Source organism: Narcine bancroftii, chromosome 1 (genome assembly GCF_036971445.1).
Source record: "Narcine bancroftii isolate sNarBan1 chromosome 1, sNarBan1.hap1, whole genome shotgun sequence".
Taxonomy (NCBI): Eukaryota; Metazoa; Chordata; class Chondrichthyes; order Torpediniformes; family Narcinidae; genus Narcine; species Narcine bancroftii.
This window is the reverse complement of record NC_091469.1, coordinates 383,703,186-383,717,178: the sequence shown is the minus strand read 5'-3', so window position 1 is coordinate 383,717,178 and position 13,993 is coordinate 383,703,186. Positions and strand designations below refer to the sequence as shown.

The 13,993-nt window shown below is 42.0% G+C and overlaps 1 protein-coding gene across 2 annotated transcripts in view; it reads right to left on the bottom strand.

Annotated features, from left to right (window-relative positions):
- nphp3 (nephronophthisis 3) overlaps window positions 1-7,845 on the bottom strand; it is a 153,018-nt gene extending 145,173 nt beyond the window's left edge. The window contains exon 1 of one of the 2 annotated variants that reach the window (XM_069913528.1): window positions 7,540-7,845. The gene's annotated coding sequence lies outside the window, so the exon portion shown is untranslated. Of the gene's footprint in view, window positions 1-5,406; window positions 5,495-7,539 lie in introns of those variants that run through there. The other variant, XM_069913529.1, reaches the window with a different exon arrangement.
- Window positions 7,846-13,993: the final 6,148 nt, after the last annotated feature.

Sequence of the window (13,993 nt, the reverse complement as noted above, 5' to 3'; positions counted from 1 at the left end):
GTTCCGCCAATTTGAGCATCTTCACTCTGACGCAATAGTGAGAACTTCCCAGTAACCAACCATTTACTTTCCACAAACAATCCCTACACTGTCCATGGCCTCATGCACTGCCAAACCAAGGGACTGAGGGGACTTGTGAGGATGCATCATTATTTTCCCTTTCAAAGGGTGCACAGAAGGCAAGAAGTTCATCCCGAAGAGATACAATGCCCTCCATAATGTTTGGGACAAAGATACTTTTTTTCCTTTATTTGCTCCTGTGCCCAACAATTTTACAATTGTAATCAAACAATTCACATGTAATGAAAGTGCCTATTCCAGATTTTATTGAAGGTTATTTTCATCTATTTTGGATTCATCATGTAGAAATTACAGCACTTTTTGTAAATAGTCCCCTCATTTCAGGGCACCATAATGTTTGGGACATTTTGCTTCATAGATGTTTGTGAGTACTCAGGTATGTTTAATTGCTTCACTGGTGCAGGTATAAGAGAGTTGAGCTTGCTTCAAAGCTTTTGATCACCTTTAGATTATGTCATTGCAATTTTTTTACATGACGATGAGAATTGTGCTAATAAAAGTCAAAGAAGCCTGACTTAATGAGCCTGAAAAACAAGAATAAAACAATAAGAGATATTGCCCAAATCTTGGAACATCATTAAGAAAAAAATGTGTACTGGCGAGCTCAGGAATCGCGAAGGTACTGGTATTTCAAGGAAGACCTCCACTGCTGATGACAGAAGAATTCTCGTCATAACCAACAAAAATATTCCCAAACTTATGTCCAACAGATAAGAAACACTTTTAAGGAGGGAGATTTAGCTATGTCAATGACTACTGTCCTCAGGAGAATTCATGAGCAGAAATATAGAGGCTACACTGCAAGATGCAAACCATTAGTTAGCCATAGAAAGGATGGCCATATTACAGTTTGCAAGGAAGTATTTAAAAGAGCCTGTAGAATTCTGTAAAAAGGTCTTGAGACCAAGATTAACCTGTATCAGAGTGATGACAAGAGCAAAGTGTAGAGGTGTAAAGAACTGCACAAAATCCAGAGCATACCACCTATGCCATGGTTTGCCTCTTGCAGTGTAGCCTCTGTATTTCTGTTCATGAAGTCTTCTGTGGACAGTAGTCATTGACACATCCACACTTGCCTCCTGAAGAGGAGTGATTCTGATCTGTTGGACATATGGGGATTTTTCTTCACAATGATGACAATTATGTTACCAGCAGTGGAGGTTTTCCTTAGAATACCAGTCATTTTGCAATTCCTGAGCTTACCAGTACGCTTTTTTTTAAATGATATTCAAAACTATTGATTTTGGTAATCCTAAGGTTTGGGTGATGCCTCTTACTGTTTACATGGTCAATCCAAAATGTATACAAATAACTTTGAATACTATGTGGAATGTGCACTTAATTACATGTGAATTGTTTGATTACAAATTTAAAACTGTGGAGCATAGGGGAAAATAAAGGAAAGAAAGGGTCTTTGTCCCAAACAAAGGAGGGCACTGGATAATTGCAGTTAATTACATTACCTTGTTTCAGACATAATAGTGTGCAAGCCTTGCCACAGCTGCTGATTAGCCACACAAGACTCCAGCATAGTCTGGAAAAGTCTTTCTACACTGGTAAATGACCTTCCAGTGGTTGGACCTGATCTTTGTAATGCTCTTGAATTGTCTGATCTGAACGGCAGAGTTTGCAAATCTCTTGGTTCAGCCGTGGTTTTTGATACACAAATCAAATCAAATAGCTTTTTATTGTCATTGTACAAGTTATACAACGAGATTTATGACAGCAGTACAAGGTTACCAATGCAGCGACGCAACCACAGGCAGCAGCACAGAAGTTAAATAAAAAATTTAATTTACAGTGCCGTATATGTCCTTTATGTGAATGGAGGGGGGGTGTCGGCTGTATGTATAATAGATGTGGAGGACAGAGAGGGGAATTTGTGGATATGTGTGTTCAGTGTAGTGACAGTTTGGGGGAAAAAGCTGTTTCTGAGTCTGTTTGTTCTTGTCTTGATTGACCTGTAGCGTCTGCCAGAGGGTAGTAGGTCAAACAGATGCAGGGCAGGGTGGGTAGGATCCTTTATTATTGCTTGTGCTCTACTGAGGCAACGAGAGGTGTTGAAGTCCTTCAGGGAGGGTAGGGGACATCCAATTATCTTTTCTGCTGCCCTCACCACCCGTTGAAGTCTTTGCCGCTCTTCTTCAGTGCAATGGGAGAACCATACTGTGCTGCAGTACAGCAGGATGCTCTGTACGGTGGAACTGTAGAAGGTAATCAGCAGCTTCTGACCCACCTTGCTCTTTTTGAGCATTCTCAGGAAGTACAGGCGCCTCTGGGCCTTTTCGATGACTGCTGAAGTGTTTACAGTCCAGGAGAGGTCGTCTGAGATATTGATGCCCAGGAGGGTGAAGCTGTGGACCCTCGTCACACAGTCACCATCTATGTAGAGGGGGAGTGGGTCAGACCTGTGCTTCCTGAAGTCCAGAATGATTTCTTTTGTTTTTGTGGTGTTTAGGATCAGGTTATGAGCCCGGCACCACTCAGTCAGATTCAGGATTTCATTCCTGTAGGCAGACTCATCTCCTCCTGTGATCAACCCCATCACCGTGGTGTCTTCTGCAAACTTCGCCACGGTGTTACTGACGTGGACAGGTCTGCAGTCGGCGGTGTAAAGAGTGAAGAGCAAAGGGCTCAGCACACAGCCTTGTGGGGAGCCCGTGCTCAACGTGCAGGTGGAGGACAGGTGGGTTCCAAGTTTGACTGTCTGAGGTCTATCTGTAAGGAAATCTTTGATCCATGAACAGGTGAGAGGATGAAGGCCTAGAGCAGACAGTTTGCTGACTAGGATATCGGGGATGATGGTGTTAAAGGCTGAGCTGAAGTCCACGAAAAGTACCCTTGCATAGGTGTTCCTGTGTTCCAGATGGCTCAGCCCAGTGTGGAGGATGATGGATATGGTGTCTTCCATCGATCTGTTCGCTTTATAAGCGAACTGGTGTGGGTCGAAGGAGGGAGGGAGACAGTCTTGGATGTGGCCTAGGACCAGTCGTTCCAGGCACTTGGTGATGACAGGTGTGAGTGCTACTGGACGGTAGTCATTTAGGCCGGTTATTTGTGGTTTCTTTGGTATGGGTATGATGGTGGAGGCCTTCAGACAAGCTGGTATAATGGCTTTTGACCTGATCAAACACAATAATTTTGGTTGTTTGAAGAGTGCACGCAAAATCACTGAGGACCTCTCTCACCCTGTACACAGCAACTTTCAGCTGCTCCTATTGGGAAAGAGATACAGGAGTATCGGAGGCAGTACCACCAGGCTGAGGAATAGCTTCTTTCCCCCTGACAGTGAGAATACTGAACAACCAAAGAAATTGCTCACACTAACCATCCGAGACTCTGATATATACAAAATAATTTTTGTTTACTTATATATATGATTACTTGTCTTACATGTGTATTATTTGCTGTATGTGTGTTATGTCTGGTTGTGTGTCTGCACTGCCATGTTTTACACCAAGAACCAGTGAACACTGTTTCATCGAGTGGTACTTGTGCAAAGACAATAAACTTGACCTACAAAGACTGAGCAGGAACACACTAATCCATGTATTTTCTGATCAAGTTAGTGATCAATGTGGCTTATTCATTCAGATCCACTGCCAAACCCATGACACTGGCACACTCTAATGACTCTGGAGAGTCTGCCTCTCCAGACCAGCACCGTGCAGCCTTTTCTACCAGTGCAGTGCTCTTCAGTTTCGGCATGTATGCAGGAAGGAGTATTCTCTCGTATTTCTTTCTTTCAGATTTATTGTCAGAGTACATACATAGAATCACATACATCGCTGAGATTCTTTTTTCTGCAGGCAAGACAGAATTACTATTTATTGGTAGTGCAAAACAACTGTATGTAGTGTATACATATAAACAAATAAAGAACTGCAAACAGATAACAATAGAGAGAATAAAAAGAAATGAGTCCTTAAATGAGTCCCTGATTGAGTGTGTTATTGATGACTGATAGTGGGGGTTTGAAGCCGTTCCTGAACCTGATGGTCCAAGTTTTGTGGCACCTATACCTTTATCCTGATGGCAGCAGTGAGAACAGGGTGTATGCTGGGGGGCGAGGACCCTTGATGGTTGCTGCTGCTCTCCAACAGCAGCGTTCCCTTTAGATGGGGAGGGTATGTTTCCCATTCCAGACCATGATCCAGCCAGACAGCACACTTTCCACTACACATTTGCCAAGGTTCCTGGTATCATACCAAGCCCCTCAAATTCTTGAAGACATGCTGACGTGCTTTCTTCATCATGTGTTGGGTCCAAGAAAAATTCTCCGAGATAGTGACTCCCTAGAACTTACTTTTGCACACCCTCTCCATCTCTGATCGCCAAATGATCACTGGATTGTATACCTCTGGCTTTCCCTTCCTGAAGTCAACAAGCTGCTCCTTAGTTCTGGTGACAATGAGTGCAAGGTTGTTGTACCATACAGCCAAGTTTTTGATCGCCTTTCAGTATGCTGACTCATCACCTTTCTTTATATAACCCACTATCATGGTATTGTCGGCAAATTTGTAGATGGTGTTATTGTCATACCGAGCCACACAGTCGTAGGAGTAGAGCAGAGGGCTAGGAAGCAGCCTTGTGGTGATCTGACACTGATGGAGATTGTGGAGATGTTCTTACCAATCCTCACTGATTGTGGTCTGGAGGTGAGGAAATCCATGTTCCAGTTACATACCAGGGTGTTGAGTTCCAGGTCTTGGAGTGTGCTGATGATGGAGTTAAATGCTGAACTGTAGTCCATAAAGAGTATCCTGATGAATGTATCTTTGCTGTCCAAGTGTTCCAGGGCTTTGTGTATAGAGCCAGTGAGATGGCATCCACCGACGATCTGTTACTACAATAGGCAAAGTGGAACATATTCATACTGCCGTACAGACATGAGTTGATATGGCTTCAACACCAGACTTTCAAACACTTTATCAATGTAAAATGCTACAGGTCGATAGTCATTAAGGAAAGTTACTACACTCTTCTTGGGCACCGGTGTTCGAGACGATCCACCAACACCTTTCAATTGTCGTTGGGCTGGATAGGAATGCAAGCTCCTGATTCCACTCCTGTCGATAAAGCTATCGCCAGAGAAATACCAGTATTAACTTCAATCCTGTTACTCAGCACCTTTGTCTAAATACTTTCTCCTCTGTCCCTAAATTGTCAAGATTATTTGAAGAAAATGTCTGGATGACTTGAACAAAGGCTGATGATATTTTTGGATTTTATTATAAACTATCTCAGATGACCAAACCTTTTTCCAGGCAACTGATCATTCTTTTGATGTCATAAGTGACCTCATGCTAACTTTGGATTACTTACTTGTGCCATCATCAAGACCATCATGTTCCAACTCTACCAATACTTGACTTTTCCCCGACTTCAGGTCACCAGCTGCTGCAACCTTCATTTATCATTATCTGACTGCACATATACAACCAGATGAAACAGCGTTTCTCTGGACCAAGGTGTACACTCAGCACATCATAATCACATATATACATAACAATATAATATTAAATAAATATACAAATATTTTGGAATAATTTACTCATTTTTTTATAAGATGCAAGATTACAGAATGCCATTCATCAATCTCACAGACTGCAGGAAGAAACCATTTCCCACCCTGGCAGTCCTGATTCTGATGCTCCTGTACTTCCCTCCTGATGGTCAAAGATCCTGTGCGATGCATGGAAAGGGTCTTCGATACTTATTTGAGCCCTTTTTAAAAAATGCTCTTGTGAATGTTGTCAATAGAGGAAAGGAGACCCCTGCATTCTTCTCAGTTATTTTGATGATATTCTGTATATACATCTGGTCCGATGCTTTGCAACTACCATACAACATAATTATGCAGCCAACAGAACACTCTCAATTGTACCTAAAATGTAAAACCCTTCATCTTTACAATTTCATCACATGGGCATCCAGCTGACTCCCCTTACACTTGGAATGATTTTGCAGCTTGATAGTTTATAAATAATAGAAATTATTCTCATCATTACTTTAAGAAATTTGAAAAAAATACAATGGCAACTCAAAAGAGAGTTGGGAAAAGTGATTTAATTTTTGCAGAACCACGAAGATAAAACAGCCAACTCAGAAGAATTGGATATATCCTCAGAGAGCAATAATGAACTAAATAGCACTGGTCTTTCTAAGATGAGAGAGATAGGGAGCAAAATCAGCTAAATGCAAAAGTAGGGAGAAATGCACCACACATCTGAACTGACTTATGCAACACCATTCGAGAGCCAGATATCAGTCAGCAAAGCAACTCAATGAATTCTGGAAATTCTCCACAAAGGACACCTTGCATTGAATCGCAAGATGGACTGTTACCTTAATATTCATGTGTGTCCAACAACCAAACTGTTACCATAAATTATCTCCTGGAAAAAAAATGTAAATTTTCACCTCTGACAAAGCACTTTACACCTCACAATATATCTTTTAAGGCATTATTCTTGAAACATTGGGAAAACAGAATCAATTTGAGCATAGCATGCTTCAATAACTAGAAACACAACACCAAACATATTATCTATACTTTAGATTTTCAATAAGGGATAAACATTGGCTGCAAGGTACAAAAGACAAACAGTGCCACAGAATATTTTAAGACATCTAATACAACACTTGGGCCCTGATTTTATGCCTCAACTAAAGAATACTCCCTTCGTAACATGCAGCAGAGTTGGCCAGGAATATTTAGCTTTGTTAATAGGGCAGGGGTTTAGAGATTTTAGTAGGGTGAGAGGTGAGGGATGGCTGAGGGCTGTTGGTTGGGGTTTTGCTGAACATTGGTATTGATTTGAGTGGTTGGTTATGAGCATGTGTAGGTGGAGATGTTGGTGCAGGAGATGACGGTGGTGATGGATTAAAAAGTGTTGGAGGGTTTGTGGTGGGAGGAGTGATACTGTGGGGAATTTTTGGTGGTGGGGTGGAAGCAGAGAATCAGTAGGTGGTTCTCTGGGTATATATGGAGGTGCTGGTTGACCTCCTCAAGAAGTGTTGGGGGGGGTGGTGAATGGAGATGTTGGGAGTGTATGGTAATATCAGGAGTTGTGGTGGAGATGGAGGACATCAGCAGGGTATCAGAGGTAGCTTTGGGAGTGCAGGTAGAGTTGGGGTGGACGAGGATGGAAGAAAGGAGTGGGGATGAGTGGGAGGTTGTCAGGAGACTAGTGTTGATGGAAGTGTCAAAGATAGGGTTAAAGGGGTGGGGGCAAGGAAGTAGGATGGTGGCTGTGGGGCAGGAATCAGGAACTGAGTAAGGATTGGTGACCAGGCAAGTAGTTGAGGTCGGAGGTCAGGAAGGGGTTTGGGGCATGGGCTGGGAAAGGAGTCAGGCAGGAGTCTGGCAAGGAGTGGGACGGAGGTCGCTGGTCAGGCCGGGGTGTTACTGATAGTCCTGACGACCCCCAGGCCCACCGCCTACTGCAGGCTCACCTCCGCTGGATTTGACCGCCACACTCTGGAGCGAGAGATAACCTCCGGGGAAGTGCTGAGCGTGCTCAAACGCTGAGAGCCAGACCATCGAGCCCGTGTTCCGGGTCGGCGCCGTTGCCCCTCGGACAGGACCAGCCTGAACTCGCCGCTGCCCCTGGTTACGCGGCAAGCGTGACGCAGGGCGCCTGCGCGCTGCTGCTGTACAGTGTCCCAGCCGCGGCCGAGTTGGGCGGACAGCGTGATGGCGAGGATGCTCACCCCGGTCGGTGAGTTGCTGGAGGGACTCGGCGTCCGTGGATGGAAATGGCCAGTCAACGGTTTGGGTCCGGACTCTTTCTCTAGATTAAAGTAAGAAAGGGGGATGTTGTGTGTATACTGTACACTGATGGCTGGTCACCCACCTCAAGCGCCAACCTGGTTCCCACAGTTTATGAACATCATAATTTCAGCATCTCAGAATATTAACAACGTACTTCCGTAATTCCTTTGCTGACATCCCAAATTGTCCTAGCATGGTACTTTTTGCAAACTGTTATAATTTATGAAACACATTGGCAAAATGCCATAAGGTTCATTGTCAATTTTTTTATATATATAGAATTGAGGACTTGTCAATAACTATTTTTTTTTCAAAATTGCGTCAAAAATCTTTACACCAATTGCAAAAGCAGACCAAGCCTTTGTTTAAAATCTCATTTGGACCTGTAGCCATTGAAGACACAATACTCCTCAGCATGACACAAGTAACAGTCCAGAAAATTTTTGGAAGGAATGTGGAACTCGCATGTTAGAGCTGCTGGATTGGATCCAGTTGCCAACAGGAAGAGAGAACAGATGTCAGGACTTGCATTGTTACTTAGAATATGTCTGAATTTCCTTTTGTTACCTCTGCTGTCAGTCTTAGTGGACCCCCCCCCCCCCCATTCTTTGATTAAAATTTTGAGTTCAAGCCCTACTTTACAACCCAACTAGGTTGATTCCTTAGTGTGCTATTCAAGGGGTGTTAAGAAGTTAGGCTGAAGTCCTGTCAGCTCCCTCAGATGGAGGTAAATATCCTCTAATGCCATCAATAAGAAAAAAATATTCAGGTTATCAAAGTCATTGCTCAACATCGCTAAAAATAGATTCTCTGTTATTCCACTCCTGTTTGCAGGAGCTTGATGTGTGCAAACTGTCAGCAGTTGGAACTAATACAACATATGTCACAACAGCCTATTTTAGATTTGACCAGGAGTATTGAGGAGTATAAGAGATCTCACGGCAAAAGATTACCTCAGTAATGGAATTTTAGATGCAGTTTAAGAGCATAACTAAATAAGAGCAGTTACAATGATATGAAGTCAAAGTGGTAAAGGTTCCATTGTTGTCACATAATACAACATTTAGAATGTATCATACATGAAATTCTTTAACTGCCTATTGTAAGGAAGGCGAGTCACCACTTTGTCAAGCCCATCAGATGTCTCAGGTGGACTGGGAAAATAAGCTAAGAGACAGGTGTAAGGGAATAAATAATGAAGTTTTTTTTCAAGTTTTAGCATGCAATATGCTGAGAAGACCTCCTTGGTGAGAAAGGGTTAGATAAGGATTGCTCAGAGAGATCATTTTTGAGATAAGCAGCAATGTTCCCTCGAAATTTTTGTAGTCCGTGTGCGCAAAAATCTTATGTTGTGCAAAACTTTTTCCTGTGACAAAAGTAGGTGCATACTGAATGCTTAGGCAAAATGTAAACTTGAATTTGTTTCAAGATAATTAACCTATCTCTCATGGCTAATAAAACTGTATTGACATGTTTTAATATAATACAAATATGATTGCACTCTATGAAGTAACATTTTTAGTTAAGATTTTATTCTATACTTTAAACTACATTATTTTAGGTAACTAGCCTTTTACGTGCACATTAATTTCTTTTGTGCACTGGTTGCAAAGCACGTGTGTGCGCGCGCACAGCTTAGAGTGAACAGCAATGAGCAGGCAGTAATACTTTCTAGTGGATAAAGTACAGGGGGGCTTTGCTGGGGCTAAAAGTTATAAAAGGGCTGATGATCCTTAGTCTCCTCAGAGAGCCTTGAAGTTGTAGTCTGCCAAATGCCAGGGAGAGAAGACAGGGAAACAAATTATCAGCATTACTGGGGGCTCATCTGAAGTTAGAGTGACAGGTAAATGTTTGATGTTTTCTTGCAGAAAGCTACATAAGTTTGCAAAAGCAAACTTGTAACAGAGTTCTCATGCTACATATGTAATTTCAATGTATATAATACATAGAACAGTATAGCACTGGAACAGGCTCTTCATAACACATGTCTGTGCCGAAAATGATGTCCAAATCAAACCAAAACTCTGCTGCTCACACATGATAAATATCTCTTCATCCCCTTCATCTATCTAGAAGCCTCTTAAGCGCTTCTATTACATCTGCTTCCACCACTACCCCGGCAGTCCATTCCAGGTACCTACCACTTTCTGGGAGAAACATTTGCTTCATATATCTGCTTTAAACTTTTTCCCACTCACCTTAAATTTATGTCCTCGAGTGTGTCATGCTTTTGTCTTGGGGAAAAGATTCAGACTGTCCACCATGATTTTATACACATCTATCTCGCCAGAGTAAACAACCCAAGTTTGTCCAATCTCTCGCCTTAGCTAATACCCTGTTAGCCAGGCAACATTCTGGTAAGCTTCTTCTGTACCCTTCCCAAAGCCTCCACATCCTTCTTGTAATGGGGAAACCAGAATTGCACACAGTATTCCAAGTGCAACCTAACCAACATTTTGTGACCTCCTAACTTTTATATTCATTGCCCCATCCAATTAAACCAAGGATACCATACGCCTACTTTACCATCCTATTTATTTGGGTGACTATTTTCAATGAACAGTGGACTTGAACTCCCAGATCTATCTGCACATCAATACCTAAAAAATCCAAACATTAACTGTATACATTCCCTTTACATTTGACTAACAAAAATCCAGCCCCTCACGCTTGTCTTGATTAAACTACATCTGTCATTTCTCTACCCAAATCTATCCTATTGTTCTCTTTGATATCCCTCTACACTGTTCACAACTCCATCAATCTTTGTATCATCTGTACAATTACTAACCCACTTACTTTTTCATCCAAATCATTCATATATATCACAAACATCAGGGGTCGCAACACTGATCCATACTGAACATCACTGGTCACAGACCTCCACCCCAAATAATACCCTTCCACCATTACCGTCTGTCTTCTATGAGCCAGCCAATTCCATATCAAAAGTAACTTCTTGATCAGTCTACCATGAGGTACCTTCTCAAAGTCCGTGTAGATGGCATCAACTATCCTAACCTCATCAATCACCTTTAACAATAAGGTGATTGTGTTTAAATAACATTGTCTGTTTTCCTTGTCTTCTTTATAACTGTCACCAATTACAAAAGAACACATACGAGATCTTTTTTTAAATTCTCACCACAACAGGTCAGTAGATTAATGGTGGCAGATATTCAAAGAGCTGGTCCATAATGCTCAATAGGAATTTCCCCCCAATTAGAAATAGGGATTCCATGAGAAAGAAGCATAGTCTGAGGTTAATAAAACACATTAATGGGATTCAGCAACAAAATACTCAGAAAAGGAGAGAAAAATTATTTTGAAAGAAAACTCGAACGTCACATCAAAACAAACCATAAAAGTTGCTGTAGATACATAAATAGGAAGAAGACGGATAAGGTAAGTATGGAACCTCTAGAGAACAAGGATAGGGAAAAAAATACATTCAAATAAAGTTAAACAGGAAAGTCTGCAGATGCTGTCATTGTAGTGCAGTACACAAAGCTTCTGGAGAAACTTAGCAGTCACACGGATCCTAAAGGAAGTAAAGGGTAACCAACTTTTTAGGCCTGAACCTTTCATCACATAATGAGGAAAAATGCCTGAATAATAAGACGAGGCGGGAAGAAGGGGTAGGGGGAGGAGTACAGGCTAACAGGTAAAAGGAATGAGTAGGAGAGTAGAAGAGAATAGATGTGAGAGTTAGGGGGACAGGGTAGGTCTAAATAGAGATGAAAGGGGGTGAGGGGCTAGAGGAAAGGAGACAGAGGGTTAGGGAAAGAGAAAGAAGGGTTTAATGAAAGCTGGAGAAGTCAATGTTAATGCCATCTGGTTGAAGAGTGCCCAGATGGAATATTAGGTGTTCTTTCTCCAATTTGCAGATTAAACAATTCTTTCTAAAGTCACCTTGAATTCTCTTGCCTTTTCCCTTAAACCTCTGTTACAGGCATCATTGCAAAGGAAAAATAAATTCTCACTATCTAGCCTATCCAAGCCACTCTTAATTGTGTAAACCTCATTCAGTTCCTTCCACTGCTTATCTGCTCCAAAGAAAACACCTCCCCCCCCCCCCCCCCCACTTTCTACACTGAGCTGCTCCATCCTAGGGAACATTCTGATGAATCTCCTCAAATGCAATCACCTCCTTCCTATCATTTGGCATCCAGAACTGAACCCAGTACTCTAACTGTCGATCACTAATGCTTAGCTCAGAGCTGAGGGTGGTAAAAGAGGTTGTGGAGTACTGGGAGGAGGAATGTTGAATGGCCCACATCAAAACTGTGTTGGGATCAGCATTCTCACAACTGCATAGTTGAAGAGAGAGACTGAACAGACAGCTGAAACAAGCAGGAGAAGCTGATTGGAACTGAAACAAACTCCAGAGTGGCAGATGGCTGGAAGTATTATCTGTCTGATGTTTCTCTTGGAATAAGTGGAACAGAAAAGAACTCTCTGGTAGCCTGAAAAGAAGAGGTTACCATCTGGAGAACCCTGATGGCGGAAAGTTTCATCATCAAGACACTGAGGTACCTCAGTTGTTGAAATCCTGGAACAACAAATCTCTCTCTCTGCAAACCCTACAAGAACCTTCCTGAGTGGTAAACATTTACCTTTCGAGCACCAAAGCCTGGTGAACTTTATATCTGTTAAATTCTGTGCACAGTATAAGAATTGCCTGCAACCAGAGAACTTAGAAGAATGAGAAGTGAAATTGAACTGTGAACCAAAGAACTTTTCTTACATTTACACACACATCACATACACATATGCTTAGAATTACAAAGGGGTTAAGTTAATAGAGATAAGTTTAAAGTTTTATCTGTTTTCATGTTTAAAGATAATTAAAAACAACTTTTGTTTAAGTAACTACTTGTCTTGGTAAATGTCTTTTGCTGCTTGGTTTTGGGGTCCTTTGGACTCATAACATACTTTTCTCAAGGGCATGGATGAAACTTGTCAGCTCCTCAAAGGTCAGTGGCTTGTCCAGTTTCACCTGCTTGTTGTCTAGACCTTTTGAGATAGGCCTCAGCCTCCTTGAACTTACTGTCCTCTATCTGTTTACAGACTGGCACATCCTCAATACACCCATATATGATGAACCTACTAAACCATGTTCTTCCTTAAGGCTGTGGATCACAGAGCTCCCCATATGAACCTTTTGGAAGAATTACCATGAGCACATCTCACCTTGCTCCACGAAGTGGACTTCAGGTCACAGAGTGATCTTGAATTACTTCAAAGGACTGCCAGTGTCAGAGGTCCTCTACATTAGATTTACCTTGTTTGTCCTGAGTCTCATTCCTACTGCACACTGCCCTTGCAGTGCAGATTAGATGATTGCTCTACTCCTTGTGAAGATCTGGGAAAGATGTTTCTCCCAAGCAGTTGTCTATCACAGAACTCTGAGCTGAATGACTCTTCCAGGGGCAGAGTTTTGTGGGGAGAGAGATGGACTGAGATAAACATTGACCATTGCTGGAGGATCATCAACTTGGTGAAAGATGCATTTTGGTCATTCTAAAATTTGCTCGTCTCCCAGTGTAAAGAGATATACATAACTGCCTGCTGCAGACTGCACATGCTGAGAGATCCACTGATGGTTGGTGCAGCTATCGAAGAGGCTCTGTAAGACAGGACCACAACCTAGGGCCCTGCTTCCACTAGACACTGAGGGGTGAGCCTTGGAATAATTCAAGGGTACATTATTTAAAAAGGAAAGATGAGTGGCATTGAAAAAGAATGGATTAAATTGATGATATATTGAAGTTAGCAAAAAATCTAAAGATACCAGCATCTGCAGCTTTTTTGTTTCTCTATAGTTCTGCATCACTGCGAAGGTATGGCTGCTTTGAAATATTTTTCCTCTCTCCAAGGTAAGATCTGTGAAACTCTCTCTCTCTACTCAGCAACCGCACCATCTTCTTCCCTCCAACACCTCCTCTACCTTTCTCACCATCTCTCTTGCATTCTGTCCTATATCACCTTTGGGATCCTCTCCAACTTCTTTTTCCCTTTTCATAGATGTAATTTTGCCTATTTTTATCTTGGTCTTGATGAAGGGTATGTTGACTGACCATTTCTACACATGGATGCTGTCTGATCTGTTGAGTTCCTTCAGCAGTTCTGTGT